General features: G+C 46.5%; 1 protein-coding gene across 8 annotated transcripts in view; it reads left to right on the top strand.

The window, feature by feature from the left end:
* Nucleotides 1-24,222, top strand: part of FRMD4A (FERM domain containing 4A) — a 607,066-nt gene that overhangs the window by 389,121 nt on the left and 193,723 nt on the right. The window contains exon 1 of one of the 8 annotated variants that reach the window (XM_046013734.1): nucleotides 4,876-4,893. The exons of 6 other annotated variants lie outside the window; for them this stretch is intronic. The gene's annotated coding sequence lies outside the window, so the exon portion shown is untranslated. Of the gene's footprint in view, nucleotides 1-4,875; nucleotides 4,894-5,499; nucleotides 5,696-24,222 lie in introns of those variants that run through there. One more of the 8 variants, XM_046013733.1, reaches the window with a different exon arrangement.

Below are 24,222 nucleotides of genomic sequence, written 5' to 3'. Positions count from 1 at the left end.
CCATGATCCCAACCAGGAAAAAATAATAAGCAATAATCTAATGTAATGAGAACATAATAAGATTATAAAACATAGCTATTAAAAAAAGATATTGCTATTTTAAAAAATAACAAAATAAAACACAGCTATTAGATGATTTCTTCATGGACCCCAGGGAACATGGTTTTAAGTACTTGCTGTCAAGCCATGAGAGGAGATGGAATTCTTTCTTTTTGATTGAAGTGGTTCAGCATTGGCCTTTAATTGACCTGGGAGTGAGGAGAAAAAACGATTGGGTATAAAAATATAATAGAGTTCACTTAAAATCCATCAAGCACTTCAGCCTACCGCAGAGGGGTCTCGCCCTGTCCTTAAAATCTGGTTGGAGTATGGAAAGAAATCTTCCTTTGGAAAGATACAAAATGAAACGTAACTGTGTGTCTCATAGTAAGGAGCTAATGTATCAGGACAAGTTATGGTCACCTCCAGGTACTATCCAAAGCCAACTGTGATTCAATCCATAATTAATACTGTATATAAACTAAGTTTGAGGCCTTATTCACTGTGATTACATGCATATGTATGTGTGTGTGTATATATATATATATATATATATATATATATATATATATGGCATGGCAGTGAGGCATGAAAGATGAGGGCTCTGAGTCACAAAAGGATGACTTTGGGTTCAAATCCAATTAACACAGTCATCTCGGCAAGTTGCTTAACCTCTTTAAACCCCCAAGTGCCTCATCTGTGGAAGGGGAAAAAATAGTTTCCATCTCATAGGAATCTGGGGATGATGAAATTAATGAATGTTTGGAAAGTTCATAGCACTGTGCCTGGTACAGAGTACGTATTCCTAATAATGTTGAATATCAGTTGTATGGTTGTGAAAATCCTTAGTATGTGTTGAAACAATAGTCTTCACAGAGTTGAAGAGAGGGAGGATCATCAGGCCTGTTATTTTAAAGGTGAACAAAATAGGCACCAAAGAGTTAAAAGACTCCTTCAAGGTCACACTGGACCTTCCAGGTGGGAGTGCGGGGCTATCCAATGTTACTGGAAAGGATTATGTAGCCCAGACACCCACACTGCTGTCTGTCCTCAGCAAGGCAGCTACACAAAGGCAGGAATGGAGGCCATCTTTCTTCACTAATCATGGTAGCCTGGCCAAGATCTGAGCTGAGGAATCTTCTGCTAATGGCCCATTTACTGCCCCGAACTTGCTTAGGAAAGCTGAGACTTCAGATCCCAGAGTTAAGAACCTGGTACTTTTTTCACTAACATAGCAGAGATAATTTTTGCCCTGCAACTAGGGGTCTAAAAAACACCACACTAATTTATTTCTCTAAACCCAGTGAAAATCTGACTATATCCTCACTCACAAAGGTGGTAGGGATTTACTCATTCTTCCTCTCCCCCAGCTCACATTGTACCTTAAGACGGGAAAGGGGTCTCCTGTTTATCAATCCTGGTTGCCACTGAGATGCTCAGTGCCTAAGAACTGGAGATCCATTTGAAAGTCAAAGACTCATCCCTCAGAGGCCAAACCCCAAGATCCTTTGCGGTGCCCAAGACACACCTCTTAAAACTTATTCCCGGCCCTTCGACCCGTGTCCACATGACCCGGGTCAGATGTCTGGCGCCCTCTTGAGGCAGGGACAGTATGGGCTTCTCTAATTACAGAAGTCACTTCTTTCCTTCTGGGGTGCTTGTCTCCATTCCCCATTTCCAAACCTCAGAGCACTTCTCCGCCCTTTGAGGGTTCAGCTCTTTTCAAAATAAAGCTCCCTAACTCTGTGTAAGAGGCAAGGGGAACCCCAGACATTCAAGTCTCAAAATCCTGCTTGCTCTGAGGAAGGGCAAAAGGAAAAATATTTCTCCTTTCTGAATCTTCTCCAGCCGCTGAAGGAAACAGAAAGGCAAATGTCCAGAAACCAGCCTGCCACGTTTCTTTTTTCTTTTTGTGGAGTTAGACTCTTCAAAAAGTATTAAACTCAGGTTGAAAATGGAAACACTGTATTCTTTCATCAAGACTGCATGTTAGGGCTGGCTGATGGACAACACTTTGCAAAGATCCTTTGATTCGCTGTGCCTTTGCAAGTAACTGCCTGAATTCTTGGTGGTAGAATCAGCTGCTCTTCGGAAAACAAACCATTATAGAATTCCAACTGGCAAAGCTTGCTATCCATCAGCTCCCAGGATTGCCACTGGTGAAACAAAGGATGTATTTCCTTCACATGTCCACCAACTTGCAGATAATTTAAGTTTGAATTTTATCTCATTCATCAAGTTTTCCAATGGCTTATGTCCTTGGTACTTATATTCTTCAAATAAAATTTTTCTTCCCTAAATTTTTATCCATTCTTAGTCTGGACCCCAAACATATAAGGTATAAGGCATAAAGAGATCCTGTGCCAGGACTAACCCAGGTCATGAGGACAAAGTGAGGCGTAAACACATAAAGGCCTTCATGGGGCTTATGCTTATGCAGTCAGACCCTGTCCTAAATATTTTACATACATTGACTCATTTCATCCTCCTAACAACCTTATTATCCTCACTTCTTAGGTGAGAAAACTGAGACACAGTGAGGTTAAGAAACTTGTCTGAGGCTAGACAGCTAACAGGTGGCCAAGGCAAGATTCTGTGCTCTTAACACAGGGCTATGACTATAGATTGTGATTAAATGTTAACAAGGAAATAAACAGGATAATATATGAAGGCTACCTGGTGGGGTAATCAACATTGTGTTGATTAGGAAAGGTTAGGGAGGAGGCAGCAGTGTTTGAGCTAAAACCTGAGGATGACAAGGAGTCAGCTATACAAAGACTGGGGCCAGGAGGCTGAGTGAATATTCCTGGCAGGAGGAACAAGAAATGCGGAAAAAAGCCAAGTGAGGAAAGAGTCTCTTAAGGACAGAAATTGGCTTGGGGGCGGGGAGAGCCTGGGTGTGTGTGTGTGTGCAGGGAGAAGAACATGCGACAGGTGTGGAGAAGAGATGCTTTCAGGAGCCATGAGAAGCTGCTGACATGCTTAGTCACAGAGATTATGACATGATGTGAGTTGTTTCTGAAGTCACTGGCTGCTAGGTGACAAGGGATTAGTGAGAACCTGAAATAGAGGGGGCTTGGAAGAGGGTTATGTAGCTGAGGATAGAAGGTGACATGGACCCTGGTGGGGTCGGGTTGCGAGGGATAAGGCTAGATGGAGCAGGAGATCCTGATGCTCAGGACAATCTGGTCACCTGAAGAAGTGTTGACTTATTCCTAAGAGCCAGAGAAGCCCTGAACAGGTGGAAGCATAGAAGTCCCATGATCAGATCTGAGTTCTAGGAGAATGAGTCGAGCTGGTGTGGACAATGTCTTGGAGGGACAAGCTTGCAGTCCAGCCAGGAGGCTTCTGGAGACCTCTCAGTGAAAGGTGAGGGGGCTCAATGAGGCCGGGGCCCTGGTTATTCATTCAGCAAAGACGTAATGTCATCAGGCGGTGTTGGACTAACTCAGACAAGAGGCTGCTCTCAAGGAACTTTCCAGAGCCATTTATGAGGACAGACTTGGTGATAAACTGAATGTAAGGAATGAGAGAAAGGAAGGAGACAAAAGACCCCTGTATCCCTGTTCTGGCATTTGGGGGGTGGAGGGAAGCTGTGCAGGAAGATGGGGAATCTGGAAAGAGGATTTGCCGATGGGACAAGTTCAGTTCAAGACAAATTAACAATTCCATTTGCCAAGGTGGAAAATCAGCAGATAGATGTAGAAACAATCCAATGACTTTTTGAAGGATGGGAACTAAATACTCCAAGAGAAAGGTCTGAACACTATTACCCCTTCACTAGCTGGTGCAGTCAAAAGAGATCAGCACTGGAAATGCTCTTCCAATGAAATAGCACTCCCTCTGAGCACTCCCTCAACTTCATCATGAAAGAACGGGGCTTTGCATTAAAACGACCTTCAGGGACTCCCAAGGTACAGAAACCTCCCATCTAAACATGGCTTCTCATGACTCAGATTCAGATAATTAAGTCAAGTTCCCCAGTCAAGACTCTGTGATGACAACAGGTTGAAATAAGGTCATCCTTATCACAGGTGGTCATTCACCTTTTTCTCCAATACTAATTGTATACAGAAATTCCCTTCTGTTGACTGTGAGACATCCTGAACTGCCAGAAATTTTCACCAGAGATCTTTAGAGAAGAATACACCGTGTCTAGAAAGAGTTAATTTTCAATCATTGGGAAGAAAGAATATGCAATATTTCTTTTTTATTATGAATTTTTTAAGTCTTCACTCCTGCCAGTGTCAGGAAAATAATTGTGTTAGATCTAATCCTTCAACTGTGATGAAAGGGGAAGCCATTTCTCCCTTGACGGATGGACGGATGGATGGATGGATGGATGGACGAACGGATGGAGACATGTTGGGATTTCAAGCGATGAGTGAGTTTTAGAGGAAGATTTTACCCCTGAGATAAGCCGGCTTTCCCACCCACAGTAAGCGGGTGCTCCTGTCTGCCTCTCCCTTTATTTTATCAAACCGTGTTTTGACAATTTGTGGAAAAAAGATGTGTCTAGGGCAAATTGAGCTGCTGAAGCAATAAACATTTAGACACATAATGTGAATTGAGTTATTGTTCTTCGTAGGGATATTTCTCTGAGTTTGTTTCTCTTTTTTGGAAAGAGAGCGTGTCAGCCTGTTTCCCTCCGCCAGGTCTCTTGAAATGGAAGTCTCCTTTCCCTGTAATTGTTGCGAATCCTTGACAATAGCTCCAAGACTAGGTTATCTCGCAGGAACTTCCATTTCCAAAGAGTTGAGGGAGGTGAAGACTCACAACAATTGGACATGGAGGGGTAAGAGCTGCATCTTCAGCCCAGTTCAGCTCAGGTGGCCCCTCTCCGCGGCTCACAGGGTAGGAGAGGGACTCCCGCGGTGGCTTTGGTGGGTTCTGACTGGGGGGGTTGGGGGCGGTGGGGTGGAATCCTCCGTTTCGAAATCCCTGCTCTTCTTCCTCTCCACGCTTGACCCCGCACAGCCTCTCGCGGTTAGCAGGCGCGTTCGGGACCTAACTTTGTCCTGACTGCGTGTGCGGCGGCGAGGGAACGCGAGGCTTGACCGGCTCCGGCGTGGAAGGGGCCGTGCCGCGCCAGGCGCGCGGGGAGCGGCCGCTCATTGTTGTCCGGGAGCGGGCGGCGCGCCGGGCCGCGCGGGACCCGCCGGAGCCCGCCTTCCGCACCGCCCCGCGGCCGCCCGGCCTCCCGCGGCCCGCCTGCCCTTGCGGGACGCGCCTGGGCCCGCGCGTAGGGCGGGGGAAGCGGAGCGGGGGGCTCCGGGGGCGTGGCGCGGGGCGGGGAGGCGGGCAGGGAGCCCCGCAGCATGCGGCGGGCCCGGCGCGGGTTGGGGGTGGGCCGGCGGCGGTGCGCCCTGGCGCGCGGCCAGGCTCGGCGTGAGCGGCGCGAGCTGGCGATGGGCTGACGGCGAACCCGCGGCGGGGCGGCGGCGGGGCCGGGGCGGCGGCGGCGGGGGCGGGGGCGCGCCGGGACCCGGCGGGGCGGCTGCGGGCGCTGTGGAGGAGGCGGAGGCGCCGGGCGCTGATGCTGCCTGCTAGGCCACGGGCCTGCGCACCCCAGGGCGAATGGGACGCCGGTTTCGGTGGATCGGCCGCAGCAAACCTCAAGTTCCTTGGCTCCTAGCGAAGCGCAACAAATAAAAAGGTAATGTGTCTTTGTTTCCCAGCCGCGACTGCTGGGAGGAGGTTGATTATGCGCACTTGTGTGTCCATTTTTAAATGCTGGGCCGGTGAAAGGGACATGACTCTTCTTTACTGGAAGCGTAGAGTATTTAATGTCGCGGATGTGACATTTTTTCATTGCAAACCCCACGTGCGGCACCTACTACACTCCCTTCTGCCATCCATTCCCTCCCCCCATACACTTTCTCTGGCATCTCAACCTCACACTGTCTGAATTTACCCAGGGAGAAAGGAAACGATATTGCAGAAAGCAGACCTGGGTGGTAATTTTTTATTTTATTTTTTTTATTTTAAAGAAAAGCCATTTTTATGAAAGTGACAGGAGAGTCCTGTCCTTTCCGTGCCTGAGGGTGGCAGGAAGCAGACAGATGATTCTGCTAAAATACACTGCTCTTTTACACTCCAAATGGCTGCAGCAAGTTTGATGCATTGAGAAAGAGGGTGGAGGAGAACGGGAGGAAACCTTCTTTAGTACGTGGTCATTTGAAAATGACCAAACGCGTTGCATCTGTGTTGCAGACAGATGCCCAAACGTTTGTGCCTATTGCCTTTAGAGAAGATGAATCAGTCCTGCACTCTGAAAGCTGTGTGCGCCGCCCCTGTGTAATCAGGAACCCGGTGCCTTTCTCCAATACCTTGTGAGCGAAGTAACCGCTCAGTAGATTCAAGCAAATTCTGCAAAATTTCCGAGGGATGGCTGTTCTAATAATAGCGCTGGCGGTGGTTTCCTCATAGACACCCTCATTCTGAATGATGCAGCCCTGCCCGGCTGCCTGCCGGAAGCTCAGCTTGCTGAGCTGGGCGATCCAATGCCGGCAAAGGACTCCCTGACCCCACCGTGAATGGATGAGACTCTTTCTCCCCTATGAATGGAACATCCCAATAGAGGCTGCCGCCGCTGCTCTGGCGTCTTGCAGTTTGAATCCTCACAGCTTCGCGTGAAAGGAATTCTCAGAACACCTAAGACAGGCACATTTCTAAATCGGAGCTCTTCACTGCTGGCGGCCTGTCCAGTAGCGGGGCGGTTGGGGGCGGGGGGGCTGGCTACCGGTATATTTTTAGACACCTGGTCAGACTGACTTGATCTGCGTTTACCTGACTGGGTTTTGAGCAGCTGCTCAGACATCCCTCCTGGCTCTGCATCCCCTAAATCTCATCCTTTCCCAACAGCGGGAGTGCCAGGTGTGGGAAAGCACCAGCCAGAGAGCCCGCAGCAAACTTCTGACTTCATCCAGGGAAGCCACTCCCAGCCCTGGGGAAATACCTCAGGAATTGGACGCAGAAATCTCTACACTTACTGGAACTTAGCTGTGTATGCCATCTTGAAAATACGGACCAAAGTGGGGGGGCTAGGGTGGAGGAGGGAGGACACATTTCACTGTTTTTGTTTCTGGTCTTTTCATTGCTCCATGTTCATTCATCGCATTTGACCCCATTTCTCTGGAGTCTGACTTGGACAAGGCCAGAGAGCCAAACCCTTAGATCAGCAGAAACCGGATTTTGATTCTCAGAGTGTCACTTAGCTCCTGCAACCCAGAGTATCAGGGGCTGAGTCCCTTCTTTTGGCTGAGGGAACCATTCTGCTGCAAATGAAATCTGGATTTATTTAAGGCACAACAGGAATGAGGGTCATGCAGCAAATAGATTGGAATCCATTTGGTGCTGAGAGGTTAAATAGCCACAGTTAATGTAATTGGAAGCAATATTTGGACTTGCCTTGAAATCGATACTATATTGTCCTGCCAATGAATAGAATGTTGCCTCCTGATAACTTGGAATGAAGTTTTTCACTTGATGTGCAAAGTTGTGTAGGTAGAAGTAACCTTTTAGGGGAAAGAAAAAAAAAAGATTAAAGTCTTCTTGTATTAAAGGGAGGCACTGTTAGTAGAAATGAAGATCAGAGAATCCCTCCACCCTCTTTTGTTCTGACCAAGTGTGAGCTGCTGCTGCTGTTGCTGTTGCTGTATTCTCTTTGGCACTTGTCTTCAGCTAATTTTATTAATAAGACTTGTTATTTATGGCGTAGGGCCTCTTGGTGATTTGTAGATACTGTTGCCAAGTCCCCTGAGAGCCTGGCAGGTGGCTAGTGCCATTAGCATTATCTTGTCGTTGGGGAAACTGAGACCCCTTGAGGTCTAGTGAGTCACCGATTTCATAATCCCTGAGAAGAGCATCCCAGATGTGTAGAGTGCTCAGTTTTATTGGAACAGCAAAGTCACAGGCTGAGGTCAGAGAACCAGCCAAGAACAATGAGTCCTTGCTTGGGTTCTGGAACTTGGGAGAAGGCTCTGTAGATTAGTCGATATGCCAGTGTTTGTGCAGGAAGGGGCTGTAGAATCAACTTTGATGAGTTGAGGGAAAAGTATGATGGGTTTGTGATGGGAAAGGTACTGAAGAGATGAAGGTCCAAAAATCTTATGTGAGGGGACCTGCTGGGCACCTGTATGCTTCAGTAAGTGTGGGGATGGAGCGAGACCTCCTCCGCAGATCTCTACTAACTTTACTGCATACGTGTACCACTTGTGTTTACATCATTGCTCTGTGTGTGTGTGTGTGTGTGTGTAAGACACAGTTCTACTCAACACGCCTTATGCTTCTCTGTTACAAGGGTTGCGTTTAGCCTGACATACTGAATGAACAAGTGATTTAAATCTAAAGCTTTGTTCTTTGATAAATACTTCTCTTTTGAAAAAAGAAGGAACAGTGCAGCTTCTGGAGAATTTCTAGTTTAATATGTCAAAACAAGAAGTAGACATGCTCATGGTTAAAGAACTCTTGAAGTTATTTTAATCCACTCTCCCCACAGTATCAGAACGGATAAGTCCAGATCCAGTGCTGACTTCCATTCACATCTTTGATTTTCTAGATGCCGCCTGACATATCAATAAAATGTGTGGCAGAAGTTCTCTGTTTACGTTTACTCATAGTGAAAATCCCAGCACCTCCATTAGAAATGATTTCTGAGACCTCACAGGAGCATCAGCCTTGGGATAAAGATCTTCCCTTGGTCATTTGATCTAAATTCCCCAAAACTCTAGTCTCCTTGAGCCAAGATCCCTCAGGCCCACATCCCCTCCTTCCCTCCACAGGACACGGGGCAGTCTCTTTACTCCACCTTCCCGCTTCTGCTTCTTTGCTGTCCATTTCTCTCTGAAATGTGATAAAAGCAACAAAAGGCAATATTGGAGTTGAAGTGAGAAAAGGGGTAAGAGGCACCATTCCATCAGTTGCATGGGATACACAGATACTTGAACAGATACTTGAACTTGCCCTACAGTGAGCATCTGGACAAAGTGGCCACTGTTGGGGAGTGGTGGGATCTGAGTCTTTTACCTTGTGTTCATTCAAGCCCTAATTAGACTCTGGTACTTCCATAGCATTTCCCTTCGTTGTTTTTCCCAAGATGTCTAATCCGAAAGGCTGGTACAGTAGCTCTTGGAGCTCTGAGCTTCAGGGTCCCCACTGCACACACAGGCCTGCTGGTTTCACTACCGTGTCCTGCAAGAGGTTTTCTGAATCAGCATAAATCCAGCTTATCCAAAATTCTCTCCACAGCAGTTTCCTCTGGTTCCCCAAATCCACCAGCTCCCACCTTTTCCTGTGTCCCAAGGGATCAGCATGTCTTTCTCTTTTAAGGAATAATTTAGACACACGCTTACATTTATGGCAGTTGGTTCCACTAGAAGCATCACCTTAAAAATAATCAGTCATTATGCCTCTCTTCGTCTCACAGAAGATGATCAGAGCCGTTGCTCCTACTTAGTGAATCGCATTAATCCTTATTTGGGGCATACTGAGGGTGTGCGTGAGTGCGTGTATGTGTATTCAGTTCTTAATCGTATCAGTGGAAGTTGGGTAATTACTGACAAGAATAAAGACCGTGATTATTGGAAGGAATATGAAGAATATAAGGAATCTGGTTCAGCTCAGTGACCTTATTACTACCAAATAAGAATCAAGGAAAATAACCAAATAAAAATCAACGCTGGTGGCCTCAGTCAGAACACAGGCATAGCTAACTCTAATTCACACGTGGAGCATCTAGATCTAGCTTGTTAAGCTAGATCTGTATCGCCTGTCATGGTTTCTGGGTTTTTTGTTTTGTTTTGTTTTAAACTTGGAGCCCTGTCTATTCCATGATGTAGCACAAGAAGAAATTAGTTGTCCATGGTCGAGAGTATCTGTACATGCACACCCTCGCCCCTGAACTGTGACTATGTCCACCTGGGTCTTCTGGTCTCCCTCTTACTAGCAATTACTTACCAGCCCATGGATACTGCATACTTCCTGTTCACTTAACGTTCACTACATTGAACTCCCTGATCCTGAGGGGCACATGGTAGATCCTACTGGAATAAGTCAGTCACTGAGTGACTTTATCGTACCTTGCTCCCACATGGATATAGTTAGGCATCTTTAGAACACCCCGTGGCCTAAAGTAAAATGTACCCTGTGACGTCATCTTGTGGGTACCTTGTGTTAGCCTATATTGTGGTGCGGCCTTGCCAACCTCAGGGCCAGAAATCTTGGTACAGACCAAAAACTCTGAACTTTTTAACAATAATTTTCACTTCAAATTAGCCAAAAGCTAAACCCCCCCCCCCCCCCCCCCGGCAAACTTAACGTGATAGCTCTACAGTTTCCACGAAGACGAGCCTGTTCTCATGATTCAGTCTTCTTTGCAAGGCTTTTCCCTTTCTTTGTCCTTGCTGTACGAAGAATGCTTGGGAAAAAAAAAAAAAGGCATGTAATGGGGAATTAGATTGATAATGCATGACAGCGAATGGAAATGATGATCAGAGTGTTGTCAGGCTGTGCCCCATTCATAACCATAAAATGCACAATTACACTCTCACCACACGCCTGTGAACAAGTGTGTAGATGTGACAAACCCAAACTAGGAAACCGAATAGTGTGGAGCCATCTGGAGCTGCGCAGTGTACCTGTACGCTGAGCTGGGGAATGCAGTGCTGGCTTACCCACTTCTCTGCTCCCACTGGCTGCCCCCAGTAGATATCAGATACTCATTTCTCTGTCTCAGAGAGAGAGCAGAAGAGAGGGGAGGGTGAGGACAAGAACCAGATTGGAGCTGAACACAATGGAGAGTAGTGTTCGGCGTTCTCAATCCCCTTTTATTGGGATGGTTTAGTGTTTTGTAACAGAGTAACTCCAGAGTGACCAGCAGCACAGATGTAGCCTGCAGGTCTTGGCCGGAGGGCAGAGGCCTCAAACCCAGCAGGGCAATGGGGGCTGACGTCACATCGAATGTTCTGTGCAGGCTGTGAACTAGGCACAGATGGGATTTGGGGATTATCAGTCAAGTCAAAGATTTCAGATAGTTGGAGTTCGAAGAATGAGAAGGGGTATGCAGACCACGTTAACAGTTGAAGAGAACCTCACAGATGCTCAGGGCGCTCGCCAAGGCCTCAGTTACAGCACCAAGACTGGAGTCCCCATCGCCTGGCAAGGACTTAGACGGGGCATGCAAGTATGGTGGACAGAGGTGAACCACAGCATCATCTAGCGTGGCTTTGATTCCTGGTTCTTCCTCTTGCTAGCTCTGAGGCCTTGGACGAATGACTGAACCATTGAATCTCTCAGAGCTTCCAATTTTTCCTTGACAAGAAAGGTTACATTCTGAGGAGCCAGTGAAACACTATCTGTGAAACACCTAGCACAAAAACATGAGAGACTTAGAATAAGTGATTTTTGTCTTTGCCTCCCCCCCCCCCCAGCATGACTTGGTTATATCACTGGAAGGCTCAGCAAGGTACTTGAGAGCACACAGTAGGGTGTGAGAAGGCCCCTGGCCCTGGAAGTACGACTCGAGTAAGTGGTACCTCCTCCCTCCCCCCAGTCCTTTTAGGCACCGGTGTGTTTTCTGTGTCTGGGGATTCGCCTGTCCTGAACCTTTCATATCAGTAGACTCATACAATAGGTGACCTTATAGTCTGGCTTCTTGCACACAGCATCGTCTTTTCAAGGTGAATCCATGTCGTAGTTTTTGGCAGTATGTCTTTCCATTTTATGGTTGAATAATACTCCGTCATTGTGGGTACAGCGCCTTCTGTGTATCCATTCAGCCGCTGATGGACATTTGGGTTGATGCCACCTTTCGACTGTTGAATAGTGTTCCTAGGAATATTGGTGGACAAGTGTTTGTTTGAACAACTCTTCTCAGCTCTTCACGTACAGACATAGGAGTGGAATTTCTTTTTTTTTCTTATTTCATTTTTTAAAAAATTTATTATGTTAGATGAGAAGGTTATGTTTTGTGGGTACACTATTTGCTTTTGGGGTAATGAAAACGTTTTAGAAATGAAGGTGATGGTTGCACAACTCTGCGAGTACTGAGTGCCACTGAATTGTACACTTAATTTAAAATGGTGACTTTTATGTTACAAGAATTTTACCTCGATAAAACAAATAAATAATATCAAATTTACATTCTTCAAAATATAACAAATTGTCTTTTCTTGAAAAAAAAAAAAAGTAAATGGTACCTCCTCACCTACAATCCTGGGACACGTTTTGTAAAGAGAAATCAGCATAAGGGGACAGCAGTTAGCTCTGAGACTATGTGTCCTCCGGCCTCCCAGAAAGACTTCTGCAGGCAAAGGCATCACCCTAGCGATCCTCTCCTATTCGGATGGTAAAGACTTGTTGGCATCCTTCCACATCCGTGAGACTCCAGTGAGTCCTGGAACATTAATATGGGGAGGGCTGTTTTGGGTGGGAAGGGAGGAAATTAAAAGAGATGATTTTGCTCTTGCACTGAAAAGCAGAGGGAGAATTTGAATTCTTCCGTTTTCAAAAATGGTAAGAAAAAGAATCCTAGAATCAAAACCAGAATTACAGAGGTCATGTCAATCAGTGATAATGCCATCTTTTTCTTCACAACAGAGGCAGAAATCCAGTCACTGTGTACCGCTCTTTGATTACTTCCCATTTGCTGCCATTATTAGGCAAATTTTCAGCTTCTATTTACTTATGTTTCACTCAAGTAGCTACTGCAGAGTTAGTAGCAAAAATAAGCCTAGAACCTGAGTTTCCTAAATGTTTGTGGGAGTTTTTTTTATCATTGCACCCACTGCCTGACAACTCCGAAAATATTGAGTTTCTCCGTAGCAGGAGCAGTCAACATACCAATTTGCATAATATTCATCAGAAATTATTTAAGCACTTAATAATTGTGCTTTAGATAAAGGTGTTAGATAAAATAAATCAGAATGATATGTGGTCCATCTTCTGGAGGCAGATTAGACAGGCAAAAGAATAAGAGCATGAAATAAGTATAAAAACAGGGAAAGTATTTCTAGAACATGATAGCCGTGTGCAGGACCAGGATATATTTTAGGTGAACCCTCAGGGACAGCTTATAAGAATAGTTCTCCTGGACAGGGTGGAGTGAGTGTTTTTCTGGAGAAAATATAATCTTGGATTTGTTTGTGGTTGCTTCTTTCTTTCTTGTGGAAAATATGGTTTCTTTGTCCCTGCACATTGTGGTTTGTCCACCCCCGTCTCTAAGGTTGTAACTTAGTACATAGAGAATTTACACTGTTTAGATACAGAGATCTGGAACTTCCAACTTGGAAAGATATCCAGATACTCGAAGAGTAATACCAAAAACAAAACTACCACAGGTTTGTTTTTTGTTTATTTTGTTTTTTTGTGTGTCTTTTTGTTGTTGCTATACAGCTAGATTCTTCTTTTCCTCTTGCCAACAGAACTGACCACACTTTTAGGGAACTGACAAAACCCAACAGAAAAAAACCCCATAATCTCTTAGTTTTAGATCTTGTTTTCGGTTCACTGGAAATGGAAAGAAGTCAGTATGTGAGGACACGTGCTTATGTGCATGGGGGACAGGTGGGAACGAGGACGCTTGGGTTCCTGCAGTTTCCCGGGTGAGCCGGAGGAGAGCGAGCGTGAGCACAGAGCACAGCATGCGTTCCTGCCTTCTCTCCAGCCCCTCACCCAGGGAGGGCGGCTTGCCTGTCAGACGGGCTTTGAAATGGCCAGTTCTCCATTTGGCTATTTATCAGTTTTCTCCCAGCGTGACCCCTCAGAGGAACACCCTGTGACAGTAGTCCCGAGTTAGCAAAGGCGGTGGCGAGTGTCACCTCTGACTATTTCAGCCGGTGGTGGTTTGACGACCTCTGTTCCTCCTCCTGGGCTCAGCCACCATTGTCCTGTGATCAGTGAGTCACTCCCCCACCCGCCCTCCTTGCTCTTCCTCCTGGCTGCCTGACTAGTGTTAAGCTGTTCAAGCCTTTACAATAAATTTCTCTAACACCTTGCTCCTGTGTTTCCTTCCCAAACTCCTTCCGGGGGCGGGGGGATGCCCACTCATAGTTGAGCACCTCACCATTCACCTCCGATGACAAGATCATCGCAGCTTCCCGCCTTCCCGTCTGGCACATGCACACGCACATCCCCTACCCAGCCTCGTTGCCCCCTTCCTGCCCTCATTTCCTATAACCCACAGGACTTCATACGGACTAGAGGGACCCACCATGACCTGGCCCCTCATTTCTTTTCTCAGACCAACTTTCTTTTTTTTTTTTTTAATATTTTATTTATTTGACAGAGAAATCACAACTAGGCAGAGGGGCAAGCAGAGAGAGAGAGGAGGAAGCAGGCTCCCCGCAGAGCAGAGAGCCCGATGTGGGGCTTGATCCCAGAACCCTGGGATCATGACCTGACCGAAGGCAGAGGCTTTAACCCACTGAGCCACCCAGGCGCCTCTCTCAGACCAACTTTCTTAAACTTCTTTTCTTAGACCAACGTTCACGCACCCTGTCAGTCTGCCTGGGCTACTGTAAAATTGCATAGGCTGGGGGGCTTGTAAATGACAGATGATTACTTCTCAGAGTTCTGGAGGCAGGGGAGTGTGTGGTGAGGACCTGCGTCCTGGTTCAGAGATGGCTGTCTTCACACTTGTCCTCACAAGGCAGAAGCGAGGAGGGAGCTCTCTGAGCTCTCTTTCATAAGGGCATGAATCCCATCACAAGGGCTCCCACCATGACCTCCTCACCTCCTGGAGCCCCCCCCCTCAAGAAACCAGCACTTGCAGGTTAAGACTTAACACATGACTCTCTTTAGGGGGAGGGGTGTTGCTGAGGGCAGCTGCACCAGTGTGTAGTCTCTCCTACGTAGCCACACACCCCCTTGCCTTTCCCCAAGCATACTTGGCCTTTGCTAGATGTCAGCCTCTTGCAAACACTCAGCCTGGGGATTGGGCAGCCCCCCTATTCCTCCTGTGCTGGGGACATCCCTACTCATTGTTGAATTCAGACCTCCGATGATGATACCTTCTCAGGTTCCTCCAAGCGGAGCGGCTTTCCCTCCCTTACTCTCCCAAAGTGACCTCACGGCGCCTGGCTCTGGGTTTGATCTCCTGAATTGGAATGACCTGTTTATATAGGATTTCCACCTTTCTAAGAAAGGACCGTGTCTTACTAATCTTTGATTCTGCAGCACCTAATCTTATGTCTGGCATTTGGTGGGTTCTCAAAAATAGAACTGAGTATTTATTTGTCACATCTTGTGGTTTCCCATTTCCTTGCTTGTTTGCAGATAACTAGAATGAGTTTTTCCCGGCGTAAGCCTGGTGTCCTTACCCATCTGTCAGCTCTTCTCTCTCTGCTTTTCAGCCAGGATTTCTGTCTCTGGATGTGTCTGTGTCAGAAGGCCAGAGAGTAAGAATGGTACAACACAGCTGTCATCCTTTATGTGAGGCTGATCTTGTAAACCGCGGCGGGGCGGGGGGGGGGCAGGAAGTACCTTCATTCAGCCAATCCATCGTTGGGTCAGTCATTCAACACACACTTAATTGTGGGCCGCTTACGTCCCAGGAATGTATCTGTGAACACAACTGATAAAAAGTCTTGCCCTCAGGGAGCTTGCAGGCCAAGAGGAAAAGGCAGACAGCAAACAGAGTAAATTTCATGGTGCATTAGATGGTGGCAAATGCTCCGGGGAAAAGTAAAGCAGAGATCAGAATGTCTGGCAAGGTTGCCATCTTAAATACAGAATCAGAAGGGACACTATGCAAAGGTGGTATTTGAGCAGAGCTTTGAAGGATGTGAAGACACGAGCCTTGGGAGTGTGTGGGGAGACATTCCAGGCAGATGAAGGAGCTCCTCAAATGTCCTGGGAGGGAAGAGTGACGGGGTGGGAGGAGTAAGGAGCCAAGTGTGGAAGAGCAGACTGAGGGGACGTGTAGAGGTGGGAGTCCTGTGGGCCCTGAAGCAACCGCTGGGAGGGGAGGGAGCAACTGGAGAGTAGGGATCTGGGAAGCACCGTGGCCCCGCCTTGGGCCGCACAGGGATGGTTTGGGTGCTGTGTGGGGACCAGAGCATGAGGCCAGGAGGTGTTCTGTGGTGGGGGCGGGGGGGTGGCCGTTGTAAGAATCGGGCCAGTGATAAAGTGATGAAGTGTTCAGGATCTGGATGTTTTAGAGAGAACCACTGAGGTTTTCTGGTGTGGTAGGTGTGGGATATGAGATGAAGAGAGAAGTCCCCCAGCTGGGAGCCACAGAACAGAACATGGTGATGGAGTGGCCGTTACCCGAGAGGGGAAGGCTGTGGGTGGAGGTGGTTTAGGGGAGAAGACAGGTCAGCAACTCTGTTTGGCACACGCTGAGTCTGAGATCCTGACACAGAGCCAAATGCAGATGTTGAGCGGGCGGGTTGAGACAGAATCACACACAAGCCAGGGAAAGGAGGAATTCAGGGTGGAGATGCAAAGGCAGGCTTAGCCACCAAGAGAGGATGCGGAACGATGTGAGGCCTCAGCCCTGAACATGACAACATCTTGGGGGACACCGTAAGCACCCAACTTCAAAGAGAAAAGGATATAAGATATAATGAAGTGGGGCACCGGGGTGGCTCAGTGGGTTAAGCATCTGCTTCCGCCCAGGTCATGATCTCAGGGTCCTGGGATCGAGCCCTACGTGGGGCTCCCTGCTCAGCCGGGAGTCTGCTTCTCCCTCTGCCCTACCCCCACTTGTGTGCCCGCACATGTGCGTTCTCTCTCTCAGATGAATAAAATCTTTTAAAAAATAAAGAAATGAAGTACTTCTGGAAAGGTGAAAAACTCTGTTGAGATGTCCCACAGCAGATGGACCTCCCATATCCTCCTGAGGGTCTGTCTCTTTTTGGATACGTGAAAAGAATATCTTAGCCTTCATACTTGAATCAGATTTGTTGCTGGGTCCCAGGCATACAATAAACTGCATATATTTGAAGAATCTTATTTGATCAGTTTTGAGCCGTGTCCATACCATGAAGCCATCACCACCATCAGGAACTGTCACTCCATCCTTTCAATCAATGATACTTCCTGAGACTCTGGTGTGTTTAAAGCTGCCAGGTGGTAGGAAGGTAGGTACCCCTGCCCCCTCTGTTTCTGAGGCAGCATCCTGGCTTCCCCTACACAGTTCTCTGTCCTAAGGGCTCTGTTGGAAGTACACTTAAGTTTGGTGTCCACGGAGTTTGGAATGCCATTGTGTAAACCATTTCACACCGGCGCTCCTGGTGAAAGCAGGAAAGAGGAAAGATTAGGAACCCTGCCATCCTAGAATCAGTGCTGATACAAGAAAAACCCGTCCCTCGTTCCTCCTTCCACAGAGGCAGCCCAAACAGCAGGCTCAGCTTCATCTTTATTTCTGGGTGTCGTCAACACAATAATTACCTCCTGCCGAAAGCTCTGGGAAATTGTTCTGTGTCTGATTAGAATTTTTGATTTGACTCGCAGATACAACAGAACATCTTTACTTCTGTAACTGCTCACTGATGATATGCACCCCGGATATTTTTAGATCTGCCATTTGCCAAACGGTCATTGTGTTTGAAGGCACTGCTTTTTTTCCTGTGACAGCTTTTCCACTGAGAGGCTTGTGAACTGTGCGTGGAGGGGGGAGGACCCTCTTCGGTTTTGGTATCCTCTCCCTTCCTCCTCTGCCCAGCACTCTCCTCCATTTCCCTTCCTTACCCAGCCTCATGCCCACCCCCGTTTTTAAGTGGTATTCGGGAAGAAATGGAACAGCTCTAGAAACCCTTTCTGTGTGTGGCGCTGTGGCAGCAGCATCAGGAGCCCCATGAGCAGGTCCCCAGGACAGTCTGGGGTGGTTCATGGGGCAGCCACCCAGTATAGAAACCTCTGACAAGATGAACAGAGGAAGGGAGCCACCATGTGCACTCATGCAAGCGTGGTGAGTCCCTGCCAGGATCCTTTCCAGAGAACTCTAGTTCTGTAAATCTCCGGACAGCAGCCTCCAGCCCAGATGGAGATATAGATATAGAGATAGAGATAGAGATAGAGATAGAGATAGAGATAGAGATATATAGATATAGATATAGATATAGATATAGATATAGATATAGATGTCAAAGGTAGCTGGAGAAACTGCCCTTAATGCAAGCACTTCCTTTTCCTAAGCTCTCCCTACACCCCGTCATAGGGGCATTTGGCCAGGCAGGATGAGGCCTTGGGGCTGTCTCCTGGGCTGGGAGCGCCCCGTGGGACTGTGGCTTTCCAGGCAGAGTCATCCATGGTCTTCAGATGCGCTTTGCTGGGAATTTGGTCTGATTTAAGCATGAATCTCAAAACGGTCAGCTGTCAGGCTGGAGTGCTTCCTTCCAAACCTGGAGGACTCGGCATCTGAGCTCGGGGCCCCTGGACTCAGGCCTGACAGGCACAAGTGGCGTCTTCGTTTCCCACGAAGGTTCTGTGGAAGTAGGTGAGCCATGTATTGTATTAGGTGACCTCTGCCTGTGCTTCAAGAGTCTCCTAAGAATAGAATCATACTAGCTTGCAGATGGTCTTGGATACTCTTTTCTGCCCCCTACCACATCCGCAGGGATAGCCTGTATGGCAGGATACCGCAGCTACCCATGTTGGAAGATTGACAGCAGTGCTGCTTATTTGTCACGTGGTCCTCTAGATACAAGGAATGCATGTGTTCCATACCCCGTGTGGGGATATGTTCCTACAGAGTAGGTAAATTAAAAACATATCTCACTGAATGCAAATTAAGTTGTATAGTACCTAGATTCTGGAGTTGTCCTTGAAATGGTATATAAGAATATATGTTACTTGAATATATATTTATTAATTCATGTTAAGATACATATTGTGAGTGCCTGTTATCACGGTCAAGTCATTCTGTTTCTTTTTTTATTTTTTAAGTCATTCTGTTTCATTCATGCATATATATCATTTTAAAGTTAACCAAATACTTTCAGTGAAAATGGGAAAACCTATTTCTTCATAAGACCCATAGTTGTAACAGTGTGATCTCATCCCACTAATCACAATATAAGCAAAAATTGAAAAAATTTTCATTTAAAATGACCGATTGAATTAGACATTGGAGCTAAAGAGGCATATTCATGTTACCAAGAAAATGTCGTTGAGGTTCTTGGTTTTCAAATACATGAATACCAAACCAGTAACAGATGCATAAAACCAACCATTCCACAGCCTTATATTTTAAGTAGAGGACATTTGCTTGCATATTTATATGAAGGAATTTAGTAGGAAAAAAGGTAGAATAATGTGTTGGTGCCTACCCGTCTACAGTGCGATTTTTTAAAAAAACTCTTCTGAAACAGGAAATGGATATTGGGAACATTTGGTCATCAAATGTAATATTGTAACAGGAGCATTATAAGTAAACACATGCGTTATTAAAATGAAATTTTTTTTTTTGGAATTCTTGTCTGTGGCCGTGCACATATATCCATAACATACCTTAGAGTGTGTCTGTCCCACTGAAGTTCAATAACCCTTTTTACACTGTCCCTGGCCAAAGGTCTTCTGGTTCCTTCCTGATCACGTGCAGTGACGAGGGGCAACCCATTACATTTTGAACAATGATGCTTGTTGGAAAGTTCTCCCCGCTGTTGAATTCACATGTGTCTTCTGGAACTTCTGCTCTTTGATTCCATTTCTGCCCTCCAAAGCAAAGTTCTCCCTCTTCATTAAATTATTAAATGTAATCATCAGATTAACATAAAATCATTAAGTTGGCCAGTCCCCACATCCAGGCATCCCCTGTAGGATTTATACCTGTTAATCACTTCCCTTCTTCCTCACTCATGTATCTTGACATGGACAATAGATTGTATAGACTTATCCTACCTCTAGAGCCTTTGCTGTTTCAGCTGGTATGCGGTTTTCCTCTCAGTCCTGAGAAGACCTGGTTTCCAGATTTTTACTCAATCTGATTACTCTTCTTTGCCTTGCTCCACTTTCTTTCATTTCCTGTGTAAAATATGGTGCCCAGAACGAACACAGATTTCCAGAAATGGTTTAACCATGGTGGAGTGTGGGAGGCTGCTTAATTCCATTATTCAGGAAGTTATGCTTCTAGCATGTGAACTAAGAATAGGGCCCCAAACTATAAATAATCTGATCCCAGCTGTTAAATTTTGAAGCTACCATCTGAACCTCCCTGTGAACTATACATTTGGTCAGCACACGTTCTTCATTTGTTATAAGTCACAGGGGGTCACGCAGATACCAAGAAAGACAGCTTATATTTAGTATTTCCGTATAGTTTTCCATGTGCATGTGTATCTTCTTAGACACTGAGCTTCAACACTTGCACTTAAAACCCTCTTTCCAAACTCCCCTTATGTCTGTATCATTTAGGATGAAATTGATTTGAAAATGATGTTCTGGGACGCCTGGGTGGCTCAGTTGGTTAAGCATCTAGCTTTCTGGCTCAGGTCATGCTCCCAGGGTCCTGGGATGGAGCGGCATCAGGTTCTGTGCCCAGCAGGAAGTTTGCTTCTCCCTCTCCTTCTGCCCCTCCCTCCGCTCATGCTCTGTCTCCTCTCAAATAAATAAAATTTAAAAAAGATGATGATGATGATGTTCCATGGCTCCTTACTATTTCAACAGTGAATGTACCACCCTCAAGCTATTGAATATTTGGCCTTCTTATCATTATAATTAGGGTTCTCTAGCTGGTTTTCTCACTGCCCTGGTCCACCCACCACTCTCTGCTCACACCTCTTCTGCATAATCCATGTTTCCAGAACATGCCCAGCTCCCACCCATCCCAGACCTCCTTACATCAGACTGCCTCTGCCAGATGTCCTGTTGTTCATAGACCACTTCCAGTCCCCCAGGTGTGAGTTATGGTCTCTCCTACCCTCTGCCCAGAACATCTCACACCCTCCCTGTTGTCACACAGATTACCCTGTAATGGCCTGTTAACTTTGGTATCTCCGCTGTGGGGTATGGAAGCTCATTAAATACAGGAACAAAATCATGTTCATCATCATATATCTAATAAGATGCCCTGCACATAATACTGTACTGTAAACCCCTGCTGAATGAACCCACACTCTGGCGGACATTATTGCATATCACCCTCTAACCTCCCCCCCCCCCCCGCCTTATTTCATTAGGATGGGTTGGTCACTAGATTACTTACTCTCTAGAGTACCGGAGACAGAGATACATACATTCTTCCTTAGAAGAGAAATTACCCAGCCAGAGGAACTTTTTAGCCATTTGCAGTGTAATTTAATTCCTGTAGGGTATTAGTAACCTGAGAATTAATTCATAATTATATACTAATGAAATAATTTTATCTTTAATACATTAACCCCTCATCATAGTTGTTATCACCCTCCCCCCAAAATTTGCAGTTGCTTTTTTCTCTTTGCTCAAGGTGTTTGTGAAGTAAAATTCCTTCTTTTTTCTTTTTTTAAAAGATTTTATTTATTTGACAGATATCACAAGTAGGCAGAGAGGCAGGAAGGGAAACAGGCTCCCCACTGAGCAGAGAGCCTGATGATGCGGGGCTCGATCCCAGGACCCTGGGATCATGACCTGAGCCGAAGGCAGAGGCTTAACCCACTGAGCCACCCAGGTGCCCCAAATTACTTTTTTTTTAATGGAAATATTTTTAAGGTGGACCAGTGTCTACATTTTCCCCTTTGGGCTCACTCATTGCTTTCATGCTTGGAAAGCCCTAATAAATAATTACCTATTTTTAAATTTTTATTTATTTATTTTTAAAGATTTTATTTATTTATTTGACAGAGAGAGATCACAAGTAGATGGAGAGGCAGGCAGAGAGAGAGAGAGAGAGAGGGAAGCAGGCTCCCTGCTGAGCAGAGAGCCCGATGTGGGACTCGATCCCAGGACCCTGAGATCATGACCTGAGCCGAAGGCAGCGGCTTAACCCACTGAGCCACCTAGGCGCCCCAATAATTACCTATTTTTTTGAAAAGATATCATGTATTCATTTGACTGAAAGAGCACAAGCGCATGATCACAAGCAGGGGAAGGAGCAGAGGGAGAGGAGAAGCAAACTCCCTGCTGAGCAGGATGCCTGATGCGGGACTTGATCCCGTGACCCCAAGACCATGACCTGAGCCGAAGGCAGATGCTTCACTGACTGAGCCACCCAGGGACCCCAGTAATTACCTATTTTTAATATTCACTTTATGAACTCTGGGAGGAATTTATTTGGGGGAAGAAGAAGCAGTTAGTTTATTTTGTAGTAGCTAGCCCACCATTTCCCTTCTTGCTTCAGAAGATTGACACCAACCCAGAACTGAGTAGTTCAGTGGTTTCTCTTTCGACAAAAATTGATTGGCCCCAGATAATGAAAGCATTCCTTTCCTCTCTTGTCTTGCTTGAGCCTGTCTTTAAAGGTTCTTTGATTGTTCTTAAACTTCCCTTATTTTGCATGATAGCTTTGGTTTTCCAGCTCCGTTCCTGTCAGTCTGTGATACACTGAAAACATTTCTCATATTGGTACAGAATACGTATAATGTACTGTGCTCCGTGAACACATTGTATGTATTCTACCAAAAGCTTGTCTCCTTTGGGAGTTCTCTGTGCAAATAACTCTGTGTGCTTTGGATATCTCACTCTTCACTCTCTCATTCAATTTTATTGTTAGGTTATGAAATTTTTGCCTGTAAAGTCTCCGTCTCATAAAAACAATATTCCTTAAGGTCCATAGAGTCAACCTTTTTATTTCTTTTCCTAGATTTTCAAAAAACTGTTTCCCCTGTGTCTGGGGTCCTTGTATGACTACACCGTCCTCCTACTATAAAAATTCCAAGTAGTCATCAAACCAAAGAAATAGTAAATATTTACCTTTTCCTTTGGAAGAAGCATCTTCCTTCCACCCCAAGGCTCTGCCACTAAGATACTAAGTCTAAAACTCCACACGGCCAAGAACATATGTCATTATCTTGCATTTGTCCTTACTTCCAGGAGCACAGTGGAATGTTAGCTGGGTATGTAAGTTCTTGTTTCTTTGCCTGTTACATTTTATTGGGGTTTATACCTCACTCAGCCACCTTTAAAGCACATCTGCCTGGACACCTGTGCTGTGAACAGTGTGTGATTAAGAAAAACACCCTGAACCTGCCCAGAGAAACAGGTGCAAGAACTTTGATCTCTTCCACTGACTTTGCAGACTGCGGTCTGGCACAGCCGGCTGCCCAGCCAGCATTGACACACGTGTCACACGCTGACTTTCCTCAGCCTCCTTTCTGCAGCCTACTCCATGTTCCTCATATCAGCTCTCTTTTGGTGATGGCCCTGCATGACTCTGGGAGCTGCTGTGGCTGGGGAGAAGGACTGGCTGGCCAGGGCCCCTATCAGGGTGAGATGCCCCCTCTATAGATGGCTAGGCCCCCACAGAGTCCTGCTCCATGAAGTCCTGGCGCTTGCTCAGGGCAGGTGAAGCCTGTCCACACCGGTCCCCCCACCTGCCCTGCCACATAGCCAAAAGTCTTGTGTGAGTGGGCAGAAAGCCTCAGCCTCACCTGGGGCCATCCTGGAATTGGGGGTGGGGTGGGGAGAGAGGTACACCGTCTGCTGCCTTTCTGACACTCCTGCTCAGAGGAGCCTTGAATTCCTGGACTGGAAACTTCTAAAGGTCATATTGATTGAGAGCCTGCTGTGCACCAAGCAGAGAGCCCACTCTTTCCCTGCATTAACCCAGTTCCTCCTCACAGGGTGGTGCTGTGATTGTCCCTGTGCCATACACCAGGGAATAAGGCCTGATTTGGTGTTTCACATGCTCTCCTCCTCCCTCTGAGAGGCTGAAGTCTCTCCGTGTCTTCAGAGATTCAGCTGCAGACGCAGAGAGTGTGGGCGGCAGAAGGCCACAGGTGTGTGTGTGAGGGGGTGATAAAGATAAAGGAGATAAAGGGGGTGAGGAGATAAAGGAGAGCCTGTCTGCAGAAGGTGCCCTAGCAGAACCCAAGTGGGGCCATCAGTTACTGCTCTCTAGGCATCTAGCTAGTTGGAAGGAGGTGAAGAAAGCTCCGTGCCTTCCAGAACCTTGGACGCTTCATGCACATGGGTCACGGGAGTGAACTTCCTGCTCTGCTCCCTGGCTTGGTGCACAGGCAGCCTGCAGAGCCTATGTGTTTGGATCTCCTGGTGCCCGAGTCCTCCTGACCGTGTCCTCAGAATGGTTGGCCTCACACAGAGGACAAT

This window comes from Meles meles, chromosome 7 (genome assembly GCF_922984935.1).
Source record: "Meles meles chromosome 7, mMelMel3.1 paternal haplotype, whole genome shotgun sequence".
Lineage (NCBI taxonomy): Eukaryota > Metazoa > Chordata > Mammalia > Carnivora > Mustelidae > Meles > Meles meles.
This window is presented reverse-complemented; position numbering and strand designations above follow the sequence as displayed.